General features: G+C 40.4%; 1 long non-coding RNA gene across 1 annotated transcript in view; it reads right to left on the bottom strand.

Moving 5' to 3' along the window:
* The window catches only part of LOC135972944 (uncharacterized), a 146,162-nt gene extending 141,301 nt beyond the window's left edge, over nt 1-4,861 (bottom strand). The window contains exon 1 of the long non-coding RNA XR_010589555.1: nt 4,690-4,861. This is a non-coding gene — a long non-coding RNA (uncharacterized LOC135972944). The remainder of the gene's footprint in view (nt 1-4,689) is intronic.
* Nucleotides 4,862-17,489: the final 12,628 nt, after the last annotated feature.

Raw genomic sequence — 17,489 nt, 5'->3', positions numbered from 1 at the left:
TACCAAGTCATTCTGCCACCAACAGTGGGAGCCAAAGAGAAATGAGAACTAGAAAATGTTTTAATGCTCAGCCAAAGTGAGAGGATTTGAGCCAAATCACCAAGCTAATGATCACTGATGAATCTAGCCCAGGAGTTAAAGGCAGCACTTTGATAACTTGACAGATGTTAGGGTTTTCTGAAGTCTGAATTATGTTCACACAGAATAAATCATTCCTACATGACATGCCTTCTACTGAGCCATGTCACAGAATGAAGGAGTCATTGCAGGGCATTCACTGCAGCTGAATTATACAGTCCAGCTGCAGAGAATAACTGAAGGAAAAACAACTGAAAAGAAGGTAAGCAGCAAAAGAAAAAAAGGCTAACAGGAAGAAGAAGATTGAGGCGAGGGGGGGAACCTTCAAAATAACTGAAAATATTTGGATGCATACATGCCAAAAATGCACATCTGATTTTCACACTCAGTTACCTTGACTAGTGTAGAAAATGGCATCTGCCTTCACAAATGGCAATATAATTGCCTAACAGTCAGGTTGCATGTGAAAATGCTCAATTCACAGGTGCCATTATATTAATCACAGGCAAATTAGAAATGGCCTTGCATCCACAGCTGCCTATATGCCATTTTGAAAACCTATTTTCCTCAGATTCAGCTATTTGGTAAAAAAAAGGACATGATCAAAAAAAGGAAAGAAAATAGCATAAGACAATGGTAGAGCTGAATCCACCCATCTTGGGTCTCTCCTATCTTGATACCAACACTGCAAATAAGATAGCAGTTAGTCACAGAAGTACCTATTATGTTATCCCAACAATTTGTTGTTCATCTTATGCTACCAATGTAGCTATCCTGCATGCCTGTGAATCCCAGCTGCTGCTGCTCATTTACATTAAAAATGATTTTTGCTGAACTATTTTTTAATAATTCTTTTATTCTAGTTGTGCTCCTTTACTAAGATTTCTGTAGAATATCAAAAACAATGGCCCATTTCTGTCAAGAAGGCACTGGGAGGAAATAAATATTTCTCTTTGCAATTTTTTAGTTGACTATACATAGGAAAATAGTGCAGTTCTGCCCCCCTGAAGCGATCACAGATGCTTTGAACTTTTGACAAAAACATACAAAAAAATCATTGTTATAAAAACTGAAGTGTTCATCCCATGTCTCCAAAAAGACAAGGAGATAAAACCTCCACAGTTCTGAGATTCACTTTCTGCTTGCCTCGGTCACAGTTCCTAGGCTGCTGACAGGTGCCTCCTACTGGATGGACACTGAAAAATCCATCTGCCCAAGTAGAGGTCTCTGTGACACAACTAGTGTTTAGTAGTACTATTGTATTGATGGGGCTCTTGGCTCTCACTCTCTTAGGCCCTTTTGTATGTTCTCAGATTCCCTAACCTAGAAAGGGGTAAAGAGTAATGGTACCAGCTACCTAATCGGTTCTCCTCAAGGCCTGCCGAACCTATCTTACCAAGCATAGGAGGAGCTAGTCAATGGCCTTCCTGAGGGCAGTTCCCCTGACAGCTTCCAGGAGTCTCCTTCGGGAACTGTAAACCCATCACCTGCTCTCTCCTAGCTGCCCAGCAACTGCTGCAAACATCCTGCTTTTAAGCCCTTATTCCATTTTTAACATGATTGCCACAACAGCTCTTTAAACCCTGCACTGGTGATGAAGGGGTTATACACCCCATCACAGCCTTATGTTGTATTTACTGCTAGTCTACAAATTAATAGTAGTTGTGATGATAATCATTCACTTTGCCTTCTGAACTGGAAGCGGCACAATCTGGGAAGGGTGGGTATCCCAGTCCATGAAGAGGAGCAAGTTTGCCTTGCTATTAACCATCCTGAAGACTAGTGATGTTGGGAATAGGGTTAGCTGCATGCCTAAGACTTCCAGCCACTAACCTCAGAAGACTTCAGAGGCCCCCCAGACACATGGCTCCTAGAGAAAAGGGAGCAGATTTCTTGGAGAAAGAGACTTTTGATTTATTATTTCATGTTGAAACCATGTGAAGCTAAGCTGGGTTTAATTCTATAAATCCTACATGCCATCATCAGCAGTTTTGTCTTTAGGGTTTTCAAGTTTTATCAGTTAACGCCCATGAACTGAACCAATAAATATTAGCCATAGTCCAGAATTCCAAACCACTAGGTTCTGTGCACAGAGTATCACATATCAACGTATCAATTTCTACAAAGGTTCTTTAGCATTCATCTTGGTGTTAATTACACCCAAACGAAATGTATATAACTATCCTCAGACTTTTACCTAAAAATTATTCAACCACTGACTCAAAACACAGATTTTCAGGTAGGGTGGCTTAGTTTGACTTTATTTGATACTCAAAATATAAAATCTACTCTTTTTTAAAATGCCATTTTACAGTTGTAATTCTTTGCACTTAAAAGCACATTTGTCAAGGATCTCAGAATGATTCACAGTTCTTAGCATGATTATTGATAAGCATTTATATAGAAACATAAGATATACATGATGCTTTACAAATAGACAACATATCAGTAAAATGCTAGTCCCTGGACCAAGGTAAACAAACATTGTAACATCCTTTGTACACCTCTTACACATATGGCTAAATGGAGACACAAAGGCTTACGTGACTTGCTCAGGGTGAGTGAGAGGCAGGCAGAACACAGAACCTAGGAGTCCGGACAACCAGTCCCCTCTTCTAACCATCAGAAAATCTCTCAATGTTATATGGATGACTATAACAAAACTATTATTGGACTATCTCCAGGGGCTGCAACCAAGTATATCACACAAAAAATGCAATGCCATATGGCCAGAAAACTGTAACTAATTTACAAATCATGATTTTGTAAAATAATTATTTCAGCTATATTGTTGCATTGTTATTCCTTTACTCCCTGACATCCCTCAAAATAATTATGAATTTTTCTTCCAGTTTTCATCTGATCAGGTTAAACAAAGCAAGACAGATTACTCCAGAGACCTAGGCTATTTATCATCAGTATTTTAACAGTCTGAACACTATTATCTGTATTAGCTTAGCCAAAATGTAATAATAAAAAAAAAAACACTTAACCAAAAACAGTTTTAAAAGCTTCCCTTAAAGATAGTGAGCAAAACCAGAAATTGTTACAGGATTCAATACATCAGTTCTTCTTCTAAAAGCATTCCCAATAATAGTAAAATTAATCTTCTTTCAATACATTTCCTCTTCTGAGTCTACAAAATATTAACTGCATTATGATAAAAGAAGGACTTTTTATCTTTGGCAAGGTAGCAAAGTACCTTCAAAATTAATTATACTCTATTGCTAAACTTAACATATATCTGCAGTATTTTTATTTATTTTACCACCTTATTTTTTCCCACACTGCCATTTAAAGAAAGCAGGGTTGAGGGGAAACTTTGGGAAATACACAGGAGATGTTCTTCAGGGAAGGGAATGCACCTGGTTTCCCAAGGTTGAGGGTATTGGAATCTAGCTTAATTTGTACCATCAGTACCAACTGATTGCCTATGCTTTAATGATATGCCTCCTGGAGCAGTACTATCCTGCTATGAAAGATGAAGGCCCTGGATACATGCCAGGGGGCAGGGAAGGTAATGAAATAGAATAATAGTGTATGTAATGAAGTCAATAATGTTTTACATAAAAGAAAAGGCTGAAAGGGCTGGAATCCATAATATGTGGAATAGTTAAGTATTTATACAAGGAGCTCAACTTAATTTGGTTTAAAACTAGAGATATGCAAGGGCAAATACTCCCATAGCAAATAAAAACATTTGAGACCAAGTGATCTCAGACGTGACAGCCCACCTTACAAGCACTCCTTCAGCTTCAGAGTTCCCAACTCCCAAGCACATCATTGCTACAGTTCCTAGACAAATTTCAATTGCATACAAAGTGTCCCTGGCTCTCTAGAGAATGCCACCATCACAGTCAGGGTCCAAAAACAGAGCAACATCATCTCAGACCTGGGTGCAAACAGAGTATATTGTTCTCTGAGAGCAAGGGATTCTCTCTCTGGTATAAAGCCTTCCTGTTAAAAAGATGGGTTTCTTAATGAGACCCCAGTAGTCAGTCCCTCCCTCCCAGGGTTTACAGTTTGTAAAACCACTTCAGGGTACTAAAGGTATTTTCCTTCCCCTTTCTATTAAACCTATTAACTCCTCCTCCACTTACCAGGTAAGAATATAAACACCCCATCATATAAGGGAATAATGGAAACTTTAAATGCAGCCTGAAGTCAAGTTTAGGCAAATGAATTAATGGGGCGGAATGATCTTCAAATGTACTATTTAAATGTATTCATCTGGATTTTTAAAGTCTGCCTATATCAAAACTGGTCCCAATAGGGTCCTGGTGCCCATATGCATGAGTAAGGGTCAGCAGCTTCAGGACTTTCTTTTTTTTAAAGTATTTCAATTTTTTAATATATCAAAAACCAATGGGGCTGATTCTGGCCACTAAAGAACAACAATGTGATACTGAAAGAGCAGTATTTAGGCATGATTCTTATTGATATCAAAACCACAGAAAATGGGATTACACAAAGATTTACAGAAAAATTAAAAGGCATCATCTTCATCAGAACTAGAATTAGAAAATTGTCACCATCATTAACATCAGACAAATCCATTAAACCTTAACTTTGTTTACAAAAAATTTTTAGAATGAAGGAAGGTCTGTTTACCTTGTGAATTCTAGGATTGCTGGGGAACTAGAAGGATCGCTGATAGATTGAGTGGGAGCCCCAGCTGGGTTTGTGGTACTAACTAGATTTAACTAAACCTTTAACTGAATTGCTTTACTCTTCTTCTGGGCTCTCTTACTGCTCATTCCTCTTATCAGACTCTGCTGTATCCAGCTTGTATGAGTCATAAGAAACGCAGTCATCATAAGCCTAAACAAAGCCTGGGGACACAGCCCTGCTGTGAGTAGGATATACATTTGTGTATTGAGGAAGCTCAGATAAATGACATTTGGATAACTGTGAACACTACAGAATGACTAAATGAAAGGTGTGGCTCGAGCCCTTGCCAGTAGCTACTACTATAGGAAGGGTACAACAAATTGTCTATTGTAATTTTTTCTCACACACACACACTCATTCAGTTTGGGGTGGAAATTTCCATATTTGGTCCCTCTTCAAAGATGAAGTTTTGAGCAAAATCCCTTGCAATAATTTGAGTTACAAGACTAACAAAAATAAATTTTCCTAACTGTAAAAATACTTTCTTTTTTGGAGTAAGTGTTTGCATTTGAAAGTGAGGGAATGTGAGCAAGTAGCATATCTGCCATGTTCCAAAATGACAGATGTGTACATTCAAAACTCACCCTTTTCTTAAGATCCAGCTTTAATGAGCTACCACACAGTCCTAACAGAACAGCCATCAAACCTATTTTGCAAATTTAATTGTTCCCCCCTGAGATTAGCATAGACTAAAGTCATCTGATTAGAGGCCTATTCCTATAGTCAGTGTGAGTTAACAAGCTGCACCTGCCACAGTGAACCAGCAAAACTCAGCTCCTTCCACGGTTCCAGCTCCTGCTAACCCACTTTATCAGTGTATCCAGGCACTCCATTAGAGAATAATTTAAGGGAATAAGTTAAACAGCTGGACTTTTAAATAAGACCCTTGATTTATAATAGATTATAACGATTAAAACAGGCTTTGGGAGATATGAAAAAATTAGGCTGTGAAACAAAGATTATGAAGATTTGAAAATACACCCATCAAGAGAGGAAATCAGAACAGAACTAGACCACCTCAAACACAATATCTAGGCAGTTCCACAGAATAAATCATATAAAGTTAACCCCAGATCAAACTAGGTAACACCTCAAATTCCACCTCATTCCATTTTTAAAGTTATGAATGTTTAAACTAATGAACTAATTTTCTTCAAAGATAGCTTGTTTAGCAGAATACATTCAGACTTAAAAGTCAAGACAAGTCTGAACACAGAATAATTCTGAGCAGCTTTAAGGCAGTTTTGCACTTTCCATATGCATTTGACCCCCTTTATAAGGGGGAGAGTCTCTGAACATATTCCCAATAGGCTACTACATTGGCCTAGAATAGCCAGAGAAAACAGAGTGCTCTAATCACACCTCTTTTTTCTTCCCCTTCCTGAGCATGTCCCTGTTCTCCGGGTTGCATAAGGGTGATTCCTCCAGGCCTGAGCAGTCTGGAGAAGATATACATCCCTATACTTGGGAAATTCCAAGGGTGAGTTAAGTAGGCTGTAGAGTTATTATACATTGACTAAGCCAACATAGAGGGTCAACCACAAAGCCCAAAATTGTGGCCTGTATGTATTGTACCATAACTTATGAGAGAAATTCCATTTTGTATGATAATGTATTTCTTCACAAACCATTTATAGTGTTATAAAGCACGGGTTCTCACAGCAAATTTTTGGTGGCCTCCAAGTGCGGCCACCAACTCTTGCTGGTGGCCGCACGGACACTTCTTCCAAAAATTATTTATTTTTCCTAAAGTTAGTAAAATAATATGCACATGTATACATCCAAATCATTGTAATTTATTTATGTAAGGTTTGGGTTTGTTGTTTTTTTTTTTTTTTTGCAGACTCAGTAATAAAAATAATGCACAGTTATCTCTATTCTTTATTGGCCCTAAAAGAATAGAAACACAAATAAGGTGCTTTGCACGTTCTTGTCTTTTTTATTATTATTTCTTTTGCTTTTTTGGTAAAAGTGGTTGTCTGTATAACAATTCTGAAGTACATTTAAAAATACTTTGACATAATAAAAGTCCAAATAATAATGAAAAACGTATCTGGGTGGCTTGGGTCTGGAGAAGGGAAGCATGGCTGTGGCTGGCCTGGGGCTCCTCCGGGCAGGTGGCAGGACTCAGGGCTGCAGCTGGCCCAGAGCTCCTCTGGATGAGGGGCACTCTGGGCTTCGGCCAGCCCAGGGCTCCTCCGGGCAGGTAGGGGGGCGCTCGGGGCTTCTCTGGGTGGGGGGCTTTTGGTACCAGCAGCAGGGAGTCTCAGGGCTCTGGCTGCCAGGGGGTGGGGGTGCGGGCAGAAGGGGTGGAGTCTGCAGCTAGCCTCCCCAAAGGGGGGCTCCATCCACTGCCCATGCACCTGCCACTCACCTCCTAACCCCCAACCCACCCGCCACTCACCTCCTGCATCCCTCCTCAGTCCCCCTCCCGCAGCTCACCTCCTGACTCCCCTGCCACAGACACATACCCCCCACACACTGTGAGAACCCTCTCTTATTGGTGGCCCACCACTCACCTCCTCACTCCCCCGCTCACAGCCAGACCCCCATCCCCGCCAACCTCCTCACCCTGCTGCTGGTTCACTACTTGCCTCCTTACTTCTCCACCAGGCTCCCCCCACTCGCCTCACCGCTCATCTCCTCACACCACACTCCCCACTGGCGTCCTCACTCCCCCACTCACAGTCAGCCCCCCCACTGGCTTGCCTCTTTACTCTCCCACCAGGCCTCCACTCGCCTCACCGCTTGCCTCCTCACCCACCCACTGCTCGCCTCTTCACCCTCCCCATCCCACCACTCGCCTCCTCACCCCCACCATTGCCTCCTCACTCTCCCACTTGCAACCAGACCCTCCACCTGCCCTCCTCATCCTGCTGCTGGCTCACCTCCTTACTTCTCCTCCAGGCCCACTTCTCGCCTTCTCACCATCACCCATGGCCTCCTCCCCTTGCTCCTTAAGTGTTGTGTGTCCCACCTGTGTCTCCAGAGAGGCGGCGCATGCAGGAGCAACATAGAGAAAGGAGAGGGGCTGATGCTTCTGCCCACCCCACTGCCCAGGAAACTGCCAAGGCTGCAGGGAGACCCCTGGTGGCCGCATTTGAGAAATGGTGTTATAAAGAGAGAACAGAATTTAAGGGGTAACTTTTAAGAGATGGAACTACAGTTTTCAGCTTTACTGCTGGATTTCCCGACTTTTGGTATCTCAGCCTTAATGTTGCATAAACACTATTTTTGAATGGTCTATATATTGTAGCTTGTTTTCATTCAAGTCTACAAAATTCTTTGGGATCCTCCCTGATGTAACAGTCGAGATAAAAATAAGGTAATTTATATAAGTAATGTCCAAGAATACATGGCTCCAGAGTTTTGGTTCAGCCTATGAATTACAGAGGAGTCAGCCTTAAAGTCCTGATTCAGCAAATAGTGAGTTTTTTGGTCTCTGGGCTTTTGGTTAGGCTCATCTCTCATGCATTTCAAATAATATTCATAGATTACAAGGCCAGAAGGGATCATTGTTGTTATCTAGTCTGACCTCTTGAATAAGACAGGCCATAGAACTTCCTCAAAATAATACTTAGAGTATATCTTTTAGAAAAACATCCAATCTTGATTTTAAAATTGCCAGTGATGGACAATCCACCATGACCCTTGCTAAATTGTTCTAGTGGTTAACTACCCTCTCTGTTAAAAATATACACCTGTTCCCAGTCTGAATAAGTTTAGCTTCAGCTTCCAGCCATTGGATTGTGTTATACCTTTCTCTGATAGATTAAAGAGCACATTATCAAATATTTGTTTCCTATGTAGGCATTTATAGACTGTAATCAAGTCACCCCTAAACCTTCTCTTTATTATTATAACAACAACAGAAGAACCTCTTGTTCAACAAATTATAAAAATGAAATAGTAAGGGAAAATAAACTTCACTTGCAATGGGGGAAACAGTAATGCAGTATTGCTGCCTCAGAACTTCAAGAAGTCTTCATAAGCATGGTGCATTGCAGTAATAAAGTCAAAAAACTATTATACAAAAAGAACAATTACAACAATGCAAAGTAGCCAATCACAACTCACTGTGAGAGCTTCATTACAGCGACAGACTAATATTACAAAAGAAAATTGTAATACACAAGTTATTTTGAGTAAAAAGAGTACTATAGGGCAAGATAAATGTATCAATACTTTTTTTATCAACAACAATAATTACATTCAACAGTTATATACACCAGCAAGAGAAGATAGTGACACATGCATCCGATGAAGTGGGCATTCACCCACGAAAGCTTATGCTCCAATACTTCTGTTAGTCTTAAAGGTGCCACAGGACCCTCTGTTGATCATAACCTAGAATGACAACTGGATGTTTACATTGAATCACAAGAAACATAGCAAAATGCAGGAAGCTTTTCACTTTTTTCCCCAAAACACAACCCTGTCGTTGCTAGTTTAGGGATAAAATTAAACTCTATCTCCACAGAATCTCACCCACTGGCTCCTGTAGTAGGCCCATAACCTCTGGTTGAGTTACTGAAGTCCTCAAATCTTGATTTAAAGATTTCAAGTTACATAGAATCCACCATTTACTCTGGTTCAAACCAGCATGTGACCTGTGCCCTATACTGCAGATGTAGGCAAAACAAACAAACAAAAAAACATCCCTAGATTTCTTCCAATCTTACCTAGGGGAAAATTCCTTCCTGACCTCAAATATGGGAATCAGTTAGACCCCGAGCATGTGGGCAAGACCCACCAGACAGACATCTGGGAAAGAACTCTCTGTAGTAACTCTGAGCCCTCCCCATCTAGGCACCAACTCTGGCTGTCAGAGATATTTGCTATTAGCAGTCTCAGATGGGCCATATGCCATCGTAGGCGATCTCCTCATACCATCTCTTCTATAAATTTATCAAGCTCAGTCTTAAAACAGGTTACATTTTTTGCCCCACCAATACTACCCTAGGATTGCTGTTCCAGAACTTCACTCCTCTGTGGGTTAGAAACCTTTGTCTAATTTGAAGCCTAAACTAATTGATGGCCAGTTTACATCCATTTGTTCTTGTGCCAACATTGGCCCTTAACTTAAATAACTCCTTTCCCTCCCTTGTGTTTATCCCTCTGATGTATTTATAGAGAATAATCATAGTTCTACTCATCCTCAGTTTTGTTAGGCTAGACAAGCCATGCTCCTTAAGTCTCTTCTCGTAAGGCAGGTTCTCCATTCTTCTGATCATCCTAGTAGCCCTTCTCTGCACTCGTTCCAGTTTGAATTCATCTTCCTTAAACATGGGAAACCAGAACTGCACACAGTATTTCAGATGAGATCTCACCAGTGCCTTGTATAATAATAATAACATTCCCTAGCTCTACTGGAAATACCTTGCCTAATGCATCCTAGGATTGCATTAGCCTTTTCTCATGGCCACAAGACATTGGTAGCTCATAGTCATCCTGTGATCAGCCAATACACCCAGGTCATTCTCCTCCTCTGTTGCTTCCAATTTATATGTACCCAGCTTATAACAAAAATTCTTGTTGCTAGTCCCCAAGTGCATGAGTTTATACTCTTAAATATCATCTAATTTCTATTACTCAAGATTTCAACGTCTGTATGATATTCTTGTCTGATATTACGGTCCTCCTTTGTATGGACAATAACTCCCAATTTTGTGTCATCTTCAAATTTTACTAGCACACTCCCATTTTTTGTGCCACGATCATTAATAAAAATGTTAAATAAGATTAGTCCCAAGACAGATACTTGAGGAACTCCACTAGTAACCTCTCTCCATCCTGATAGTTCACCTTTCAGCATTGTCTGTTGTAGTCTCCCCTTTACCCAGTTCCTTACAAACCTTTAAATTCTTACATTAATCCCCATCTTCTCCAATTTAATTAATACATTTCCCATGTGGAACTGTATCAAATGCTTTACTGAAATCCACGTAGATTAGATCTACTGCATTTCCTTTGGCTAGAACAGGGATGGGCAACCTTTGGCACACGGTTCGCCAGAGTAAGCACCCTGGCTGGCCGGGCCGGTTTGTTTACCTGCTGCGTCCGCAGGTTTGGACGATGGCAGCTCCTACTGTCCGTGGTTCGCCACTCCAGGCCAATGGGGGTGGTGGGAAGCAGCGGCTAGCACATCCCTCGTCCTGCGCTGCTTCCTGCAGCCCCCATTGGCCTGGAGCGGCGAACCGTGGCCAATGGGAGCCGCGAACGGCCGCACCTGCAGACGCAGCAGGTAAACAAACCAGCCTGGCCAATCAGGGTGCTTACCCTGGTGAACCACATGCCAAAGGTTGCCAATCCCTGGGCTAGAAAATAGCTATCTTAAAGAAAGAAATCAAGTTTGTCAGGCACAATTTATCTTTTGTAAAACTATGTTGTATTTTATCCCAAATACTGTTTACCACTATGTTTTTAATTACTCTTTTTTTCAAAATTTGTTTTTAAACCTTGCATACATTGAGGTCAAACTAATGGGCCTGTTGTTTCCCGGATCACTTTTTTTCCCTTTTCTTAAATATAGATACTATATTTGCAATTCTCAGTCATAGGGCACGACCCCCAAGTTTATTGATTCATCAAAAATCTTTGCTATTGGTCTTGTAATTTCATGTGCCAGTTCCTATAATATTTTGGATAGAGATTATCTGGAATCCCCAGTTTGGTTCCATTAAGATGTTTGAATATGGTTTCTTCCTCAAACGGTAATTTCTAGTTCTGTATCCTCTGTTCTGATTAGCCATCCTGCCACTGCCCCCAAGATCCTCATTATCCTTATTAAAAAGCGAGTCCAAGTATTCACTTAGATGTGGGGCCCTACCTAGATTATCTTAATTTCCACCCCAACCTCAATGCTTAGAGGTCCCACTACTTCTTTCCTTGTTTTCTTTTATTTTATATGTCTAATGAACCTTTTACTATTGGTTTTAATTTCCTTTAAACCATCCAGCTTTGCTGGGCCTTTGGCAGTTTTCACTTTTTCCATGCACTTACTGACCACAAAAAGGTAGCTTTCCTTGCTAATCCATTCTTTGTAGGCTTTCTGTTGTTGGGAGGTTTTTTTAAAATAACCTTTTGAGACAATTGCTCATCCAGATTACTAAACTTTTCTTCATTTCACAGCATGCAGCTACATGGGAATATGTGATACCCAAGTTCAGAATAAAATTAAATCACTTCTTACTCTTTTTGATGTGATGATCATTTGTAGCCTCAGCAAAAACAAGTTTTCACTATGGAATCTGTTTTCCACTGAACAGCATTAAGCTTGTGCTTTCATAGGAGAGGACTGGTGCAAATAGGCAAAATGTAATTTCTGCTGCCATCACATACCTTCACTAGCTGAAAACTCCTATATACCCAAATATAGCATTCAGAATCACATGAGAGAAAAGAAGTAGGAATGTCCTAAGGCTAGACTGTGGGGACAAGGAAGCCCACAGAATCTTCCTGTGGTTCTCAGATGATTGTAGACTGCAAATGTCCCACTTTTTTTTCACCAACATACTGATTTTGTTCATGCTCAGAGTTCTCACAGAAAATGGTAAAACTAATAAAACATGTATTTAAAATCTGCTGTCTAAGTGATGTACAGCTTCAGAGTACTGAAAATGAAGTTTTTGTCTGTAAGAAGAGAAACAAAGACCAAGGTATAACTTTCTGCACAGGGAAATTCTAGGATGAACAGGAGGGCAGACTAGATAATCATGATGGTCCCTTCCAGCCTTCAAGTCTATGGGTCTACTAACAAGCCTACCTCAAAAACTAATGCAGTAGCCAACAGTGCCTACTTAACATGATGCCATATCAAATTACTGCTGGAAAAAGTTACTATATGAAATGTCTGTAGGGTAAAAATCAGGGTTTAGTGTGTGAAAATGTTTGAGAAATTAAGGGAAAAACAAAGATATACATGCAATATCCTGACATCACACACAGGGCCTGATCCATTGCCAATTTAAAATCACTGGAAAGCCTACTATTGACTTAAGTAGTTTGGATGAGGCCCATAGTTACTACAGAAAAATAAACCTTGATTGAAATTAATCCTGTGTGTTATTTCACTAATATTAATGGGAGCAAGCACATGCATAAGTGTTTGCAAGATTGTGGCCACAAACACTTTGGGGCCAGAACCTTGGCTGTATTCAGCTTAACTAGCCCCCCTGAAGGTTCTTTGTGTTAGGGAATCCTTGTGTGATGTTGACCCATCATTGCAGGTTGTTATGGTTACATGGCAGCACCTCTGCCTCCCTTCTGTCTCTCTAAAAGGAAACACCTCAGGTCTTGGGCCTCTTGCCCTTACCTGTTTCTGGGTGGAATTTTGTAATTCTTCTACTGTTAGACTGGGACTCAGGTGGCTTAAATCTGTCTTTGCACCCAGACCTTCCTCCAATCTTGCACCAGCACAGCTCACATGAACCTGCGCATCTGTATCTTTAAATTTAAAAAAAGAAGAAAAAAATATATAAGTTGGAAGATGGAACTAGTTAAATAATGCCCCTCAAATACACTACCCCATGGATGGATGGGTTCACTGATGATTTTTTAAATTAAATATTGATTTATTTGTTGTACTCCATTAGACTCCTTGAATCATGCTATGATGAAAGGACAACTGCTGGACTCTATGGGGGAAATCCCAGCCCCGCTGGAGACAATGACAAAACTCCCATTGATTTCAAGGGATCAGGACTTTGTAGGCTGAAGTCTGCCCCACATATTTCCTGAATGCCCAGCTCACTTACTCAAACTGGGGGGGAGGGATAGCTCAGTGGTTTGAGCATTGGCCTAATGAAACCCAGGGTTGTGAGTTCAATCCTTGAGGGGGCCACTTAGGGATCTGGGGCAAAATCAGTACTTGGTCCTGCTAGTGAAGGCAGGGGGCTGGACTTGATGACCTTTCAAGGTCCCTTCCCGTTCTAGGAGATAGGTATATCTCCATTAATAATAATAAAAAATAAAACTGAGTTTTACCTGAAGAACCCAATCCTGTGAGATGCTGAGCACACTCAACTTCTGTTGACTTCAATGGGACTAGAAGGTGTTCAGCACATTACAGGAAACATGCAACACCTCACAAGAGCAGATCCTCAGAGAATGTGTCTTTATTTGAAAGGAACCAAAATGCAAAAAGTATGCTCTTGCTAAGATCTTGGGACATGACCCAGCCATCCTCTCCCCTATACTAACTGTAAATATATTAGGTGGTTGTTTTAATCTCAGTCTACATTGGTGGGACCACTATACAATATGGCAATGCCCCAACTTTGTATCTGGTAGAGACTGTTTCTGACGTCATAATGCTATAAAATTAGGGGTAACTCCACTGTCATAAAGGAAGATATACCTATGTAAAACTGCCATATCCCCAATCTGTAAAACCGGTATGCCCTGAGTTCCATAAAATGGTAATAGCATGGCCAGTCCCATCCCCACAGGTGGCAGCAGATTATGGACCTGAACTATAAGACCACTGATTTGTGTGAGTAAAGTTTTAGGATCAGGCTCCATGTTATACCAGGCCGTGGGAAGTACTGTGGTCTAACACAGTGCCCTGACACAGTTAACTTTGTGCAGACAGGATCCTTAGAGTGAATTAGAAAAAGTATAAAATAAATTAACTGTATAAAATGTCATGATCTTCCACATCCAATTATTTTATGAATATTTTCCCCTCTATAAATACAATAAAACAAAAGAAGAATAGTACATTGTGTATAAAAATCATCAATCCATGCTACTGCTATAGAAGATTGGTTAATTTTGCCTTTTGCAATAAATCTTGATTTCACCATTTTTAGGGATACAGATAAACCATCAGAAAATTTATCATATTCATCAATTTTCTATTTACCAAGAATATCTCCTTAGTGTAACGTATTTAATTTGAATATTTGGATCTGATTTCTAGCACTTTTTTTTTAACAAAATGGAAGAAACAGTCACTATAAATAGTTCATTTGAACAACAACATGTATCTTTTAATTAACCGGTGTATCAGAAAGTGAAAGGCTTATCACTTTGCAAAGTTCAAAACATATTCCTACAAAGTGATATATTCTTTGGGTATTAGAGATAACTGCTTCCAAAAATGTTATGTTTCTAAAACACGTTAGAATTGTCTCCATTGCAAATTTTCTATGGAAACCCTTATTGATATCCCAGAACTCAAACTGCTGAACTGTTTCATGTCCTCAGGTGTAATGGGCACAGTACTGAGTTCTTAATCACGTCTTCAGTGATTCATGTGCTGGTAGGAAATAACTGCAGTATGTATCAGCGCAAGCATTTTTATATGTTCCTGAAGCTGGCAAAAATATTTTATCGTGGAAATAAACACTTCAGCAGTATCTAGGATTTTTTCCCTCTTACAGGCAGCAAAGGGGCTTGTTAAGTGAATCCCAGGTGTGTATTGCCAAAAGAAAAACATTTGAAAGTAAAGAAAACCTTATTGTAAAAGCTATTGGACAAACTTGCATTCAGTTGAAGCTGCAGCAATTAGTTGGAAAAGGAATTGTGCAGAGTAGTTTCTCTGAGGTACAGTATGTACTGATTAACTACAATAGGATTCATCTATGAAATATTACATGAAAAAGAAGACTAAGTTGTAGATGTTTTATCATCTATGCTATATTGAATAGATTGGGTTAGTTGTATTTAATTCACCGTGCTTTATCTTCAGCAATCAACCCTGTAAATGTACAAGACCTTTGCGTTGACTACTTTGTGCCACTCTGGCAAATAAAAGCAGCTTTTATTTATTTATTTAGCATTTGAATATTCACCGAGCCAAGCAATAGTGTTCTTAGTGGCCAAGTGGAGCTTTCAGAACCCACCGCTGAATTTGATTAGTGGGCTCTTTGCCTCACTCTAGCACAGGGGTCAGCAACCTTTCAGAAGTGGTGTGCCGAGTCTTCATTTATTCACTCTAAATTAAGGTTTCGTGTGCCAGTAATACATTTTAATGTTTGTAGAAGGTCTCTTTCTATAAGTCTATAATATATAACTAAACTATTGTTGTATGTAAAGTAAATAAGGTTTTTAAAATATTTAAGAAGCTTTATTTAAAATTAAATTAAAATGCAGAGCCCCCCGGACCGGTGGCCAGGACCCGGGCAGTGAGTGTGCCACTGAAAATCAGCTCGTGTGCCGCCTTCGGCACAGGTGCCATAGGTTGCCTACCCCTGCTCTAGCAGCACAAAGCAACCATTAATGCAGCCTAACCACTTATGGCCGCTCTGTCCCGCTTGAGTGAGGCAAAACAGTTGGAGTTTACTAATGTATCTGGCTCTTTTTGTGCAGGTAGGTGGGGAAACATAGTGTGTGTTCAAGTAGTTGATGTAGACAACTGGGAGTCAAAATTCATTTGTCTGTTCCCTTCTGCATCTCAGCTTCCCTATTGAAAAGATGGGCAATATTTAGCTTACGGACTATTGCAAGGCTTTTCAATCTATAACTAATTTCTGGGAGATCATTGGAGTAAAGTGACACAGAATGGGGCTCTGTCTGTGCCAAACTGAACTCCATTTTGTCTTGTGAATACCACTTTTGATTGTAACCTTCATTGCCACCTTCACTTTGCATTGTAATCTCCATGTTCAATTAAGATATCCATTTTGTGTTGAAAACCACCTGGCCCTGACAAGGCCAGTCTATTCTAGGTACTGTCCGGCTCAAGCTGGGGGGTGAGATACCCCAGAAAGGGCTAACCCTGAGAGAACCCCATTAATGTCTATCAATGGATTATCTCTCCTACTGAAACAGTGATTTTCTAGCAGTACGGCTATTGATTTCCAGTGATTCCTAAAAGCCTGACTGAGGAGAGGATGGGGAGTCTGGAAGCTAAATTCAACCAGTGGAAGCAAATGGGGAAACAGAGGCTCAGACAGATTTAAAAGGTGGGTGTTTCTCTAAGCAAGAGATCACCAGGTTAAGGGGAGAGAAGGCCGAAAAGCCTTCCTACCCTAAGGACATTCATCAATCCCAGGAGTCATAGGAGGGGTGAGATCAGGGTAAGGATCTGCAGTTGGGAGTATGTTGTTTTTCAAAGATCTGTAAATATCAGGCATGCTGTATTAAGAATAAGGTGTCTATGGTTAAGAAATTCCTTTGCTAAGCCTGTGTTCCTTGCTTTCCTACCATATTGTCCCTGAAGGGTTTAATTAGGAAACAGAGATCTCACAGCTAGGTGGACTCTTTGGAAATGGGTTTAAGGAAGAGGGGGTTTAGAAGGACTGAAGTGCTGGTTTGGGGATTTAAGGTAGCCAGACTACAGGGTCCCACTAACCAAGGAGGGTGTCAGACACCGGTTCGATACCTGTGAGTGTCTCTGAGATATCCACAGCTAGGAACATGACCAGTCATTACCCAAACCATGGAGGGCTTCAAAACACATGAGACCCAGGATGTGAGTCCATGTAAAAGAGGTGGGTTACTGTCTAGACAAGAGGATTAGGCCATACAAGAAAACTATTATATAAATGTGGAACGTATTCTGTTGTGTGTGTGCCCTTCACTCCCAGATCTGCTATCATTCAAAACCTACAACTAAAGACATCTGGGGAGAGCAATAGACATGCATATATGTTAAATGCATTTAAATATATTGGACTGCAATAGCTTTTTGGAAGACAGAGTAGAAAGAGTGTAAGTTTTTGCCAACTCTAAGGAGGACGGTTGGCACAAGAGCTGTGTGAAAGTCACTATTTTTCTTTTGTAGATTTGTGTAT

Source organism: Chrysemys picta, chromosome 7 (assembly GCF_011386835.1).
Source record: "Chrysemys picta bellii isolate R12L10 chromosome 7, ASM1138683v2, whole genome shotgun sequence".
NCBI lineage: Eukaryota > Metazoa > Chordata > Testudines > Emydidae > Chrysemys > Chrysemys picta.
This window is presented reverse-complemented; position numbering and strand designations above follow the sequence as displayed.